At 38.3% G+C, this 16781-nt stretch overlaps 1 pseudogene; it reads right to left on the bottom strand.

Moving 5' to 3' along the window:
• Window positions 1-615: 615 nt before the first annotated feature.
• On the bottom strand, window positions 616-1800 carry LOC114022753 (annotated as a pseudogene).
• Between the last annotated feature and the right edge of the window lie 14981 nt (window positions 1801-16781).

Genomic DNA, 16781 nt, shown 5'->3' on the forward strand with positions numbered 1-16781 from the left:
AACCCTTCCAATATCGCCATCTTTTGCAAATTTGCTGAGTTTGAAGTGAAACCTCAGGGTTGTTTTGATTTACGTTTCTCTTATTATTAGTGATGTGAAGTATTCAGTCATATGATTATTAATATTTTGCAATTCTTCTTTGAGAAGAATTGCTCACATCTTTTTGATCTACTGGGGAGTGGTTTTTAGTCATATATATATGTTAGTTGTCTGTATATCTTGGATACCAAACTCTTATCTGAAAAATTTGATACAAGGATTTTTTTTCCCATTCAACCATTTCCCTTCTTATCCCAAGTACACTGATCTCATTTGTGCAAAAGCTTGTCAGTTTTTCAGTTTCATGTAATCAAACTTACTATTTTATCTCTTGTGATTGTCTCTATTCCCTTCTTTGGTTAAAAATACATTTTCTTTTTTCTTTTTTTTTTTTAAGCCCCAAACTCCAATCATTTTAATAAATAGCTCTTACCTTGTAAAAATACACAGTACAGGATTTCATTCACAGGGAAACAGACAGAACAAGATAATTTGTTAGAGATAAGACAAAAGGTAGTTCAGCAACAAATGAGTGCATATACTGTTCAAACTCTCCCTATTGTTCTCATTCATTTTTCACTGTACAATTAGGAACACCATAATACACAGAGTCCTATACAAGTGACAATTACTTAAGAAATATCTGCATTCAAAAGGTTCATGAAGTGGGGAGTGCCTCAAACGAGAGTCATTCTTCCAAGGATTTCATCAACTTCAGGGTCAGTCACTCCCCTTTCATGAATCTTCTCCCAAGTGAAGTGAGGGCTGCAGTACAACCTATGTTGGTGAGGGCAATAACTCAGACATGGACTAAGCCATCAGTAGTAATGGGAGGCAAATGAAGTTGTCTGATGAAAATCAGGATCCACTTGGTTACCATGACCAGACAGGATATTGCTAAACCTATCTGAATACAAAGATTCACACCTACAAGCATTCCATTCTTCTCAATCCCTTAAAATCTTCATTTCAGCTGGAATACAGTCAAGAGAAGAAACTCTTTTCAGTGGAAAATCAAAGCACGTAAAGCTAACTTTTTTCCTGGACTTTTGAGTGTGTGGTTTTAAAGAAATTTGTTCAACAAATAAATGGCTTTGAACTGTCTACATGCCTAATTCCAAATGGAGGTTTGGTTTCTGGTGGGAGTTTCAAACCACATGATCTGGAGTTTGGCTGCACTGGCCAATTCTCCTACAAAAGCACCAGATCATGTGTGGTGATGGAGAATGAGATCTTAAGCTTTTGCTAAGCTTCTCACAATATTCTCCTTCATACTGACTCTTAAGAGCACTCATTTACAACATAATGCAGAGGCAGGCCTCAATTGTCTTAATCTTTCTTCAAAAAATCTTTTTAATGGACAAGTGAGTTTTTTGATGGCGTACTCATAGAAAACTCTATTTTTGGAAAGATACCTGGAAAGCCTAGAGGCTTCATTGGCACTTTTTGGTCTACCCCAGGGTATAGAGGAGTCAACCTGAGTTCAGGGAATGGAAAGTCCCATGTCTTTTATTCATAGTAGGCCAACACTGCCCCCTCTGGAAGTATTAGCTGTATTAGTTCAAACCTGATCATATAAGTTTCTAGAAGCTCCACTATAGCAGCTGGCTCAAGTGCATTTATAAATATCTTCTCAAACTTCACAACTTTGTGATTCATAAGGGGGAACACAGTAGGAAAGCATTTTGTCTCCCCATATTGATCAAGAATGCAGACACTGAGTAAGCGAATGTGGAGCTCCACTACCACTTCCAGGGGCATCTTTCCCAGCTGGGGCAGGAAGAGTTGGAAAGGGATCCTGCTGCACTAGGCTGAGGAGTGGGATTTCTTCCCTGGCCCTCCTGCCCCGACCTCTCTACCATGGTGAGAGCTGGAGCCTCTGCTGCCACTGTTTCCCACTGGAAATACATTTTCTACCCATAGCTGCATTAGGTATATGATCTGATTCTTTTCTATTTTTTTTTGTATGATCATTAATATAAACCAGGTAATGTATCCATTTTGAATATATTAAGGAAATATGAAGATGTTAGTTTGAGTCTAATTTCTGCTAGACTGCTTTATAGTTTTCCCAACAGTATTTATTAAATAGAGAGTTCTTTCCTAAGTAATCTATATTTTTGGCTTTATCAAACACTGGGTTAGTGAATGCCATTGTTTCTGATCCTCCCTTGTCTAGTCTGTTTCATTGATCTACTTGCCTTGTCATGTTAAAGGATTTCTCTTTCTATTATGGCATCTTGGACTTTGTTATTATTACATAGAAATTTTGTTGATTCTCAAGCATTTATTTTGTATCCTGCAATTTTGCTGAAGTTGTTGTCTCAATTCGTATCTTTGCTAATTCCCTAGAATTTTCTAAGTAAGCCATAATGTCATCAGCAAAAAGAGATAGCTTCATATCCTCACTGCCTATTATTGTACCTTTAATTTTTTCTTATCTAATACTAGAATTTATTGCTTATTATATTTCTAGAACTATATCAAATAAGAGCTGGGAGAGTGGGTGTCTCTGCTTTACTCTCATACTTACTGGGAAAGCTTCTAATGCATTCTCATTGCTTAAAATGTTTGCTTTTAGTTTTAGATAACCTTTAAAGATCTTATAAAGGTCTGGTTTATTTGCCCTCATGGAGTGGATTAAAGCAAATACCTGGGTTTGGCATTTCTAGAAAATTGGTGCTCAGCAAAATGATATGATCAATCACAAACTTTATTGTTATGTGATGCAGCAAGCAGGCAAACAAAGCATACACACTCATACTTTGGCAATATAAACACACAGGTTCATCCCCACATGCAAGAAACCCAACCCAGCCTGAGGGTGAGGGAGATGTGTTGGGGAGGAAACATGCTCAAAGTTGGGATTTAGGTGGCAAGATTATATTCCCTAAGGACAGGCTTGATTAAGAACAGGTAATCAGTGCCAGATGTAGGAAGGGATATTCCTAATCAGACCCAGATGTGATGTGAAAAGTTCTCCTATAACAGGTTTAGGTAAAGCTTGAGTAGGGGGAGTTTCTTTATTAGGACCATAAACTTGTGGGAAGATCTAAAATTAATTATCTAAGGCAGTGGAAAGAGAATGATTCAAGGCCCCTAAAATAGGTCAAGAGTTCATCCAATTAAAAAGCTGTAAGCCTTATCTGCCTGACACAGAGTTAACAGTGGAAAAGTACGAGTGTCTGTTTTCCCTCTATGTTTCTACGGGCATCATGCTTAACCTAAGTAGCTCCATATTGGAGTCTTATCATTATAATATAATATCAAACTACTACTATAGCTACAAATAATAATGTCAAGCAATATAAAGTTTATCATATCACAATATACAGTTTACATGTCACAAGGTCCCTTTGTGCTATAGACATAGAGGCTTATAGAGTTTTTAGTATAAATAAGTTTTATACTTCATCAAAGGGTTTTTCTGCATCTATTAAGTTAAGCATGTAGTTTTCAATGTTTTTGTTTTTAATATGATTGATTATGTTTATTATTTTCCTATTGTTGAACCATCTTTACCTTCCTGGTAAAAATCCAACTTAGTTATAAAGAATGATTTCTTAGATGAACTGATATAGTCTGTTTCACAGGATTTTATTTAAAGTCATATAGGCCCACTATTTCCTTCCTTCATTTATCCTTCCCTGATTTAGTTATTAGGACTACATCTGTCTCATCAAAGCAGTCTGGCACAGAGCTTTCTTAATTTTTTTAGAATAATCTATTTACTATTGGTATTAATTATTCTTTAAAATTTTGATGGAATTTTCCCATGTTATCAAGACCAGGAGTCTTTCTCATTGGTAATTCCTTTACAGGTTGTTCTATTTTCTTTTCTTAGACTGGACTAATTCAATGCAATAAATATTTATTGAGTGCCTAAAATGTGCCAGGTACTGTGGGTATATTGGGGATATAAAAAAAGGTAAAAGACAGCCCCTACCCTCAAGGAGTTTACAATCTAATGAAGACAACATGCAAACAAATATATATATATACACACATACACACACATACATAAATATATATATACACATATATAGCAAGCTGTATATAGATAAATAGGAAATAATTAGAAGAGGGAAAGCACTGGAATTAAGAGGTGTTAGGGAAAGCTTCCTGTAGAAGGTGGAATTTTAGTTGGAACTTAAAGGAAGCCATGGTGGTCAGTAGTTTGAATGGAGGAGGGAGAACATTCCAGGTATGGAGGACAGCCAGAGAGAATGCCAGGAGCCAAGAGATGATGGAAGTCAGTGTCACTGAATTGAAGATTATGTGTCAAGGAGAAAGGTGTAAGACTGGAAAGGGTGGTAGAGGGAAGATGGAAGAGAAAAGGCAGGGACTTGCCTGAGCTGTCCCATATTGCCTTGCAAACAACTTTTAAAAACACCTCAAAATGAATTCTCAAGTGGCAGAAACTACAAAAGGGCAGGGTGAAACAATTTTCCAGCCCAAAACAACTTAGAAGGATAGCAGGAAAGGTCTGTAGCACCAGAGTGAGAGAGCAGCACAGTTCAGTTCCAGCTGTGTGAGCATAGGCCCAGCCCCAGCAAACCAGCAGCAGGCCTTGGGGGCAACTGAAATAGCAAGTGCAGTGGCAGCTTTAGAACCTCTCAGCCCACAGATGGTAAGGGGGCTGGACAACTGGTCAGAAGGAGATTATAGAGATCTTTTTGCTGGCACAGGGGCAGGAGTATAATTCCTGTCACAATCCTTGGGTAGCAGTCGCAGGGCAAGGAGGAACACTAGCACATCAGAGCTTGTGGCTGCAGGGGAGTGGGGACCCTGATCACAGTTCCAGGGTAGAAAAGGTACTTGTGCTCACTCACAGAGCACAGACCAGGAAAGTAAAGAACACACCTCTTCAGATCAACCAAGAATCACTTACCCAGCAAAAGCGAGTGGAATCTTTCAGGGGAAAAATGGACATTTAGTGAAACAGAGGACTTTCAAGCATTCTTGATGAAAAGGCCAGAGCTGAATAGAAAATTTGACTTTCAAATACAAGACTCAAGAGAAGCATATAAAGGCAAACATGAAACAGAAACCATAAGGGATTCAATAAGATGAACCTGTTTACATTCCTATATGGGAAGATGATACTTGTAATTCCAAAAAACTTTCTCATTATTAAGGCAGTTAGAAGGTGTATACATAGACAAAGGTCAAAGGTGTGAGTTGAATATGAAAGGATAATATCTAAAAAATAAAATTAAGGGGTGAGAGAGAGGAATGCATTGGGAGATGGGGAAAGAGAAAGGTAGAATGGGATAAATTATCTTACATTAAAAAGGCATGAAAGAAAGAAATGAATGAAATGAAAAGAATGAAAGAGTTTTTTTTTAAATTGGAGGGAAAATTAGGGTGGCGGGGACAGGGGGAGTGCTTGAACCTTACTCTCATCAGAATTAGCCCAAAGAGGGAATAACATACACACTCAATTGGGTATAGAAATCTATTTTACCCTACAAAAAAGTAGGAGGAGAAGGGGATAACAGGAAGGAGGCAGTGCTGATAGAAGGGAGGGCAGATTGGGGTGGTGATAGTCAGAAACAAGACACTTTAAGGATGAATATGGTGAAAGGAGAAAAAAAGGAAAAACAAACCTGGAAAAACTTACATGAATTGATTCGAAGTGAAATGAGCAGAATCAGGAGAACATTGTGCACAGTAACAGCAATATGGTACTATGATCAACTGTGAATGACTTAGCTATTCTCAGCAATACAATGATCCAAGACAATTCCAAAGGACTCATGATGCTATCTAACTACAGAGAAAGAATTGATAGAATCTGAATGCAGATCAAAGCATGCTTTTCCTTTTCCTTTCTTTATTTTTCTTGGTTTTTTTGGGGGGGAGTGTTTTGTTTACAACATGACTAATATAGAAATATATTTTGCATGACTGCACATGTATAACCTATATGAAATTGTTTGCCTTCTCAGTAACGGAGGGAGGGAGGGAGAAAAAGAATTTGGAACTCAAAATTAAAAAAAAACAAATGTTAAAAATTATTTTTAATGTGCATACCCTTTGACCCAGCAATAGCACTTCTAGGGCTATATCCCAAAGAGATCGTACAAATGGGAAAAGGACCCACATGTACAAAAATATTTATAGCAGCTCTTTTTGTGGTGGCAAAGAATTGGAAATTGAGAGGATGCCCATCAATTGGGGAATGGCTGAACAAGTTGTGTTATATGAATGTAATGGAATACTATTGTGCTATAACAAATGATGAACAGGCTGACTTCAGAAAAACCTGGAAAGACTTGTATGGTTTGATGCTGAGTGAAGTGAGCAAAACCAAGAGAACATTGTACACAATAACAGCCACGTTGTGCGATGACTAAGATTGATAAACTTAACCCTTCCCAGCAATACAAGGATCTAAAACATCTCCAAAGGCCTCGTGATGGAAAATGCTATCCACATCCCAAGAAAGAACTATGGAAGTTGAATTCAGATCGAAGCATACTATTTGCTATTTTTTTTCTTCTGCTGAGTTTTGTTTCCTCTTTCTGGTAGTTCCTCCTATTGGTTCTAATTCTTACTTACAACATCACTAATGTGAAAATATGTTTAATAGGAATGTATGTGTATAGCCTATATCAGATTGTGCACCATCTTAGGGAGGGTTGTGGGGGGGAAGGGGGAGAAAAATTTTAAACTCAAAAGCATATGGAAGTGATTGTTGATAAATCTAAATAAATTAATAAAAAAGAACTTATCTCACAAAAAATTATTTTTATATGTAATGGGGAAAAATAAAATATTAAATAGAAAACAGAAGACTGAAAAAGGGAAGAGGAGGCTAAATTATGAAGGTTTTTGAATGCCAAACAGAACATTTTGAGGAGTGAAGCAAGGATGCCCACTTTCTCTGCTATTAATACAGTACTAGAAATCCTAGCAACAGCAATAAGACCAAAGAAAGAAACCAAAGGCATAAAGATAGGTAAAGAGGAGAAAAAAACTATCTCTATTTGCTGATAACATAATGGTATATTTGTAAAATCCTAAAGAATCAGTAAAGATACTAATTGAGATAATAGCTTTAATAAAGTTGCAGGCTACAAAATACATCCTCAAAAATCAACTGCATTCCTATATAATAATAACAAAATACAAGAGGCAAGAATAGCAAAGGAAATACATTCCAAATAACTACAGAAAGCATAAAATAAAATAGGAGATCTACCTATCAAAGCACACAAAAGACTTCTATAGATTCAATTACAAAGTGATCCTTAAAGAAATACAGAATAACTCAAAAGCTGAAGTAATATTCAGTGTCCATGGGGCAGCTAGGTGGTGCAGTGGATAGAGCTCCAACCTTGGAGTCAAAAGGACCTGAGTTCAAATATGGCCTCAGACACTTGACACTTATTAACTGTGTGACCCTGGGCAAGTCACTTAACTCTGATTGCCTCACCAAAAAGCAAAAAACAAAACAAAACAAAAAAAACCCAAAAACAAATATTCAATGTCCATGGCTAGGCTATGCCAATATAATAATCTACATTTTTAATGCTATACTAATCAAATTACCAAGGAGATACTTTATAGAACTTGATGAAATAATAACAAAATTCATTTGGAAAAACAAATGACATAGTATATCAAGGGAAATGATGAAAAGAACTGAGAATTAAAGGGGAATAACACTCCCAGACCTCAAACTACATTATAAAGCAGCAGTCATCAAAATTATCTGACATTGGTTTAAAAAAATAGAAAGATCAATGGAACAGACTACACAACAAAAAAGAATCAGAAACAATAGAACTTAATAACCCAGTGTTTGATAAAGTAGGAAATATGTTACCTAGGGAAAAAAACTCCTTTTTAAATAAAAACTACCAAGAAAGCTGAAAAGCAGTCTGGCAGAAATTAGACTTAGACAAGCACTTGCACCATATTCCACAATACATTTTAAATGGATAGGGGACCTTATTATTAAAGATCATATTATAAAAAAAGAAGAAAAATAGATCATATACCTCTCCCAGCTACAGGTAGGAGATGTATTCTATATGTATAACATATATATTCTATATGTATAATCGAACAAGAGATATAGGCAATTACAAAAGATTAAATAGATAACTTTGATTACACAAAACTAAAAAACTTCTGCAGGGACAACATTAATGCATCTAAGATAGGAAGGAAAGTGGTCAAATGGTAAGGAAGGAAAGTGGTCAAATGGTAAAAAGTCTTCTTGTTAAATTTCTATGATATGGTTTGGTATCCAAGATATATAAACAACACACACACATACACACACACACTCTGTGGGGTCCCAATTGGGGAAAAACCATAAAATACAGTAATAAGTAAAAAGCCATAAAAGCTTAAACTCTGTGAAAGATGGAAACCTGAACATGGGGACCTGTTAAAAATCATAACTTAGATACTGAATCATAATTTAGACATGAGTCAAAACTTAGGTACTATGACCTATGAAAGCCATAACAAGAATATCATGACCCATATGTGACGAGTACATGATCACTACACAAACTTATGTTTGGGCATAACATTGGCTTAATGCCCAAGCTCATTACTAAGCAGAAAACCAAAAATATCCCTCAATCAGTAGTGATGCACTCTCCAGCTCCTCCTCCCTTTGTTTTCTATAATTACCATGGGGATTTGGGGGGTTCTTTCACAGGGGGATCCACTGAACTGTCCGGCAGCTGCCCCAGATCACCCCTACTTCGTAAGTAATTGATTAAACTCCTACAATCAATCTGGAGCTCCTTGGCCTCTTTGGTATCAAAACTCACCCCACAGTTATGGGTAAGGAACAGGATTCCCCAGCCAGGGGAATTCCAGACCTTACACATATATACATATATACATATATACATACACACACACACACATACACACATATGTAATATATTCAATGCATACATATTATATATTTACATATATCAAATTGTCATATCTCAGTAGATAAATAGTCAAAGGATATGAACAAAGAGTTCTCAAAAGAAGAATTCTAAAATTCACACCTCATGAAAGAATGCTTCAAATCCAAAGAACCCCAAAATTCCACCTAAAACTCTGCAAATTGGCAAAAATGTCAAAAAATGGCAAGAGTCAATGTGAGAGGAGCTGTAGAAGGATAGGCACACTAATACATTGTTGGCAAAGCTGTGAAATGGTAAATCCAGTTTGGAAAGTAATTTGGAATTATGCAAATAAAGTGAGTAAAATATCTATACTCTTTGAACCAGAGACTCATTATTGGGCTTATATCCCAAGGAAGCCATCTATAAGAAGAAAGTCCCCACATACTCTAAAATATGTATAGCAGCACTTTTCAAAAGAATTGGAAATGAATAGATGTCCATCAAAAGAACTGGAAATGAATAGATGTCCATCAAAGGAATTGGAAATGAATAGATGTCCATCAAAGGAATTGGAAATGAACAGATGTCCATCAAAAGAATTGGAAATGAACAGATGTCCATCAATTGGGGGAATGGCTAAACAGTGGTACATGAATGTAATGGAATATTACTGTATTGTTAGAAATTATGTGTGTGATGAATACTGAGAATCATGGGAAAAATCTACATGAACTGATACCAAGTAAAGGAAGCAGAGCCAAGAAAACAATATGCACAGTAACTACAACAATGTAAATAGAAAGAACAATACACTAAAAAAATCAAAAGTAAATTTACAAAATTATAAAGCTCAAACAGTACTGAAATGAGGGGATATGAGAGGACACCTCAACCCACCTCTTCATGGAGATAGCAGGTCCACAGATGTTACACATCCACGTTTTTTTTTTTTACTTTTTCAATGGATTGATCAGTTGTGCTGGTTTCTTGCCTCCCTCTCTAAAATAAATACTATTTGTTATATGGGATGGCTCTCTGGGAGGGGGAGAGAAAAGGGTACTTGGGATGACTATGATGATGTAAGAAAAAGAAGACATCAATAAAAATGCATTTAAAAAAAGAAAGAGAACCAAGTATAAGCCCCCAATCCAGAAAGTGACACTGGAAATATGGTTTGGTGATAAGAACCCATCTCCTTTGGTGGAATCCATGAAAGATCCTGGTCCAGACAGATGGACACTTACTTCAGCCAATTCTGAGCAAAAGAGGCCACCTTCACACAATGACTGCCTGACTCAAACAATGACTCAGAAACAGACAGTACAAGTATAGAAGACTCTGTGGATTATACTTCCAAAACCAGCAAAAATGATAAGAGAGGGATAAACTGAGAGGCTGCCCCTTTTCTCAGCTATAGAGATATCTAAGTATAGGCATACTCCAACAGAGTATAGGAACATGGCTGGCCTGGGCCCCTACAAATTCAGTTTTAGAAAGGCAGGACTATAGTTCTTATGAGGATTATGATCAGTCTATTACAATCAATTAGCTCAGGTATAGGGGCAGGCAGTTCAGCAGGTTACAGAGAGCTAGCAATATTTTACCTCTGACCAGACTAACTTACAACATTCTGGGGAGAAATGGAGAAATGGTTATGCATGAAGCCAGACAATAATGTTGATGTTTACTCATTTAATTTGTGTTGTGAATGTAATGATATATGTGCATTGATGCAAATATTAATTAGCTGGGGGCTGAGCCAAATAAGAGAGAAGTTTATAGTTTTCACTTATTAATAATTCTTATAATATTCTCATAAGAAAGATTAAGTCTTATGAAATCTGGACCCTAAGTAATGTAATGATCCATGAGTAAGCAGACTTAAGTGGTGCAATAGGGCTAAGGAAGGAGCTGGGACAGAGTGATAGCAGTGGAGAAGAATGACCTTTTAAGAAGGAAGGGCTGAGGGGAAGGATTGTTGGAAGATACTGATGTTGGAACCTAAAGGAGCCTAGATCCCCTGTAAACACCCCAGTGAAGCTTAAAAATGCACCAGTTAACAAAAGAATAAGGAGAATCACCTGCAGATTTCTCCACCTAGCACAGGGATACACAGGATCCTGCAGAAACCTTGACGCAGACATCATGGGGGTAGACAGAAGGAACAACACGAAACAGCCCTATTAACAATGGAAAGGGGGCTACAGTGGAGCCCAGTGTGAAGGTAGTAGTCCCAGAGCCCAGCAGCAAGGGTGGAGAGGGGAGAGAGCCCTAGGCAGAACCCAGCTCAGGGGTGGCCCAGAGCCTCACAGCATGAGTAGAACTCTGCAGCAGGAGAAAGAGGGAGAAGGGCCCTTGGGAATCCAGTGAGCATCATGGCAAAGGGAGATCTTAGTGTAGGAGTGGCCTGGGATTCCTTGCAGAAATAGGAGAAAAAAGGCTCAGCAGCAAGCCCCTCTAGAACCCTGGCCATAGTAGAAAAGGCACCTAAGAGGAATCAGTGCACCCCTAGCCCAAATTAGCATCCAGGCATCCCAGGCCAGAATTATAGCAGGAGATAAGACCAAACAATTCCTACAAAAAAGAGGGACTTAATCTTGACCACTGTATTCAGTAGCAGGCAGGATTCAGGAGGAGAGCTTTATCCAAGCATAGGCAAACCCACCCTAAATACTGACACTGCTGAGTTGAGAAAACCAAGGAAAACAGTAAGGAACATGAGGAAGGGGAAATAAGAGAATAAGATTTATTTATTTAGATAGCTTCCATTACATTCCAGGCACCGCGCTAAGTGCTTTACAAACATGACATTTGATCCTTACAACAACCCTAGGAGGTAGATTTTATTATCATTTCCTTTTAACAGGTGAGGAAACTGAGACAAACAGGGCTTAAGTGACTTGTTCAGGTTCACACAGTAAGTGTCTGAGGCTCAGCAAGGGCAAAGTCCTAGAGATATTGTTATCCTTGTTTTATGCTTGAAAGTACTGAGTCTCAGAAAGGTTAAGTGACTTCCCCACTGTCACAAAGCTAGGAGATATCAGAGGCAGAATTTATACCTACAGCCTCTAAGGTCAGCATTCGATCTGCTCTGCTCCCCTAGGATCATCCACCTTTGGACCTTCAATTTGTCTCAATCTTCGATGTCATGGTTGCCCTCCTCATCTCATTTCTCTCCTCCCATTCGGAGGCCCTGTGATGCTGGGCATCACTCAAGGAAGGCCCCAAGCTGTGTTGTTTTCACCACCATAAAACTATGATGCATGACTTCAGTTCCAACAACAGCCTCCCTGTGGGATCCCCTGTCTCAGCCTCCCTCATATGTCCAAGCCATCCTGAGAACTGACAAAATGATCTTCCAGCAATGACCATGTCACTGAAGAAGCTTCTGTTCTCTAGAACGACACCCAAAGTCTTCAGCTTGCAATTAAAGCCCTGCACAATCAGTCTCCAGCCTCTCTTTCCATGCTGCCATCACATTACTCTTCTAGCATGCTAGCCAAACTGGTCCACTCATCAGTTCCCAAATTTGGCAGATATTATAGCTCCTTTTTTTTTTTTAACAGATGAAGAAACTGAGGTTCAAACCATGGTCAGTCAGTCAACATTCATTAAGCATCTACTTACTATATTCCAGGCACTTGCTAAGCACTAGGGATACAAAGGCAAAAAACAGTTCCTGCCTTCAAGGAGCTCACAGTCTAGTAAAGGAGATGATATGCAAACAACTATGTACAAATGGTCTATGGAATAAATTGGGAGTCGCCTCAGAGAGAAGGCACTAAGATTAAGGAGGACTGAGAAAAGCTTCTTGCAGAAGGTAGGACTTTTGCTGGGGCTTGAAGGAAGCTAAGACAATGAGACTTGTGGGGAGAGAATTGCATAGGGCATAGCCAGTGAAAATGCCCAGTGGAGTGTCATGCTTGGGGAACTGCAAGTATACCAGTGTTGTTAGTATATGGAGGGGAGTGAGGTCTAAAAAGACTGCAGAGGTAAGAAGGATCCAGGTTAAGAAGGGTTTTAAAAGCCAAACAGATGATTTTACATTTGATCCTGAAGATAAGAAGAAGCCACTAGAGTTGACTGAATAAGGTGTGTGGGTGACAGGGGTGTGACATGCTCAGATCTGAGCTTTAGCAAGGTCATGTTGATGGCTGAATGGGGAATGAACTGGAGTAGGGAGAGACTTGAGGCAGGCAGACCCACCAGCAGCTATGGAGAAAGTCCAGGCATGAGGTGATAAGGGGCTGCACCAGGGGGGGTGGCAGTGTCAGAGGAGAGAAAGGGGCATGTATAAGATATATTTCAAAGGTAGAATGGTCAGGCGTTAGCAACAGATTGGATGTAAGGAGTGAAAGAGAATGAGGAGTCAAAGATGACACCTAGATTGTAAGCCTGGGTCACATAGGAGGATGAGGCCTTTACCTTAACAACGAAGCTGGAAGAGGGGAGGGTTTGGGCATAAAGATAAGTTCAGTTTTGGACATGCTGAATTTAAGATATCTGGACATCCATTCAGTTCAAGTCACATAATTTGTAGGTATCAGAAGTAAAATGTGAACCCAGGTCTTCCTACTCCTGTATCATTTGCATAGAAGGGGTATTTGAAGCCTTAGGAGTAAATGAGAATTCCACAAGTGTAGAGATCAAAGCTCTTACACAGGGGGAAAAATGTAGAAGTAACACACTTTGAAGTTGAATTTGCATTATTCATTTTCTCCATCACTTTTTTACATCTAGACAGTCAACAAAACAATCAGTTGAGCCTTTACTGATTCTTGAAGTGTAAATGCTCTGCTGAACCAGTTCCAACACAACACTGCCTGTAGAGGATACTCTTATATAAGTGACAGGAGGAGAAAGAGGAACAAGTGAATACAAACTAAAAGGATGAGCTCATCACTCCTAATCTCATCACCATATTGCTAATGGGCAACCAGGTGGTGCTTCAGTGGATAGAGCTCTGATCCTGCAGTCAGGAAGACCAGAGTTTAAATCCTGCCTCAGACACTTATTATTTGTGTGACTCAGGGCAAGTCACTTCACCCTGTTTGCCTCAGTTTCCTCATCTGTAAAATGAGCTGGAAAAGGAAATGGCAAACCACTCCATTATCTTTGCCAAGAAAACCTCAAATGGGCTCACGTCTCTCATGGAGAGTTAGATACAACTGAAAAGACTCAACAACAAAATGTTGCTAACTTAAGCTTTGACTGACACTACCTACCTCAGCTGCCTCTCCCCTCTGATTAGAGAGCTGGAGGAGGGAGCACCAAACTCATCCCAATGCCTCCCTTTATAGAAGGCAGAAACTAGACTCAGCTCACTCCATTCTGCATCTGCTGCTCTGCCTGGTTTCAGCTTCATGGCACAAGATGCCTCCTGTGCCAGTTACCCTGATGTTTTTCTGCCTACTTTTGTGTGTCATCTCCCTCCATTAGATAGTAAGCTTCTTGAGGATATGAACTGTCTTTCTTTTTTATTAATTGTATCCCCAATGCTTAGGATAGTATCTGGCATGTAGTAGGCACTTAATAAATGTTGATTGGATTGGATTGGAGTATTCAAGTACATAGGTGGAAAACCAAGAGGCACCAGTGTCATAGAAGCCGAGAAGAAAGAGTGGTCAACACTGCCAAATAGTACAAAAAGGTCAAAGCCAAGGAGGCATGAAAATGGACAATTGCATTAGGTAAATATGTCATTTTGTTTCTCCAATGACTTCAGAGAGAACAGTTTCAGTAGAGAGACCAAAATTAGATTGCAGGAATGAGTGACAGGTGAAGAAGTAGGGTGGGCAAGCAAAGTTTAGCAGCAAAGAAGAGAGAGAAGATGATGCTGTTCATCCTTCATTTTCTAAGAGGAACAGTGGCATCATGGGTGATACCTTGACTTGCATGGGAATTAGATTTAAGTGGGGCAGAGTTATATGAAGTCATTAGTCTCACTATCTCTTCCAGAGTCATCAGAGTCCAGTGGCAAGACAAAAGTCAGGATGACTGGTAATGGCTCAGGATGCAGTTGATGACCTTGGCGTCTTTGATATCTGACCGAGATCTAACTGCTTCATAGCACCTACTTCAGCCTTCTTCATGGCCATTGGAAAAAATTGTTCTCATCTGCCCATTCTGCCAGGGGAAGTCTTCACATGCTTGCGGTAGACATCCCACTAACTCACCAAGAGGTTTGAGGTCTGTTGGTTACCCTCAACTTAGTCTAGCCCACCTGCCAAGACAGTTTACTGGCTTGTGGCCACTGAACATGTTACAGCTTCTTGGAGCCACAGGTGAGATAGTAGGGTCAAGTGACAAGCTTTGACTTGTTTGCTTTTTAAGAATGGGGGAGATCTGAGCATGTTTGTAAGCAGAGGGTATGGAACCAGTAGAGTAAAGCCAAATTGGGGCATATCTTTAATTTTTAAATTTATTATTTATTTATTTATTTACTTAGAAAACACTTTTTTAATTTATTTCATTTTAAATTTTGAGTTCTAAATTTTCTCCCCCCCACCCATACTCCACCCATTGAGAAGGCAAGCAAAATATTACATATTATAAAAATATTATATGCAAAACATATTTTCATATCAGTCATATTACAAAAAAGGAAAAAATGAAGAAAGCAAGAAAATTATATCTCAATTTGCACTCACTTCATAAGTTCTTTCTCTGGAGGTGGATAGCATTTTTTCATCATGAATCCTTTGAAATTGTCCTGGATCACTGTATGAATCAGAGTAGCCAAGTCTTTCACAGTTGATCATCATTACAACATTGCTGTTGCTCTGCACAATGATTTCCCAATTCTTATTTCATTTTGCATCAGTTTACATAGGTCTTGCTATGTTGTTTTTTTTTTTTCTGAAATCACCCTCCTCACAATTTCTTATAGTACAATAGTATTTTATCATAATCATATGCCACAACTCGTTCAGCCATTCTCTCAGTTTCTAATTCTTTGCCACCACAAAAAGAAGTTGCTGTAAATATTTTTGTGCATATGGGTCCTTTTCCTTTTTTTTTGATCTCTTTGAGGTACAGGCCTAGTAGTGGTATTGCTGGGTCAAAGGGTAGGCACAGGGGATGGATACTTTTATGGCCCTTTGGGCATAGTTCCAAATTATTCTCCAGAATGATTGAACCAGTTCACAACTCCACCAACAGTAATAAAGTGTACCTATTTTCCCTCATCCTCACCAGCATTTGTCATTTCTGATACGTGTGAGGTGGTACCTCAGGGTTGTTTTAACTTGCATTTCTCTAATCAATAGTGATTTAGAGCATTTTTTATATGACTATAGAAACTTTGATTTCTTCTTCTGAAAACTGCCTGTTCATATCCTTTCACAATTTATCAATTGGAGCATGGCTCTTATTTTTATAAATGTGACTCAGTTCCTTATATTTAAGAAATGAGGCCTTTAATCAGAGAAATTTGCCCTTTAAAAATTTTTATATTAATTCATTATCTATGGAACTTTTTAGTAAAATGTAGTTTCCTTGATTATCTCTTCTAATTAGGTTTATTTTTGCTTCTGCTTTGTCTGAGATCATGATTGCTACCCCTGCCTTTTTCTTTTTTACTTCAGCTGAAGCATAATCGACTCTGCTTCACCAGCAGAATCTAAAGCAGCCCTTTTATTTCAACTCTGTGTGTCTTTCTGTTTCAAGTGTCTCTTGTAAACAACATATTGTTGGATTCTGGTTTCTAATCCATTCTGCTATTTGCTTCCATTTTATGGGTGAGTTCATCCCATTTACATTCACAGTTGTGATTAATAACTATGGATTTCCCTCCATACTATTTTCTTTGGTTTATCCTCCTCCCTCTCTTTTTGTTCTGTCCTTCCTCAAAAGTCTATTTTGCTTCTGACC

Source organism: Vombatus ursinus, unplaced genomic scaffold (assembly GCF_900497805.2).
Source record: "Vombatus ursinus unplaced genomic scaffold, bare-nosed wombat genome assembly UNPS02004276.1, whole genome shotgun sequence".
In the NCBI taxonomy this organism is placed as follows: Eukaryota; Metazoa; Chordata; class Mammalia; order Diprotodontia; family Vombatidae; genus Vombatus; species Vombatus ursinus.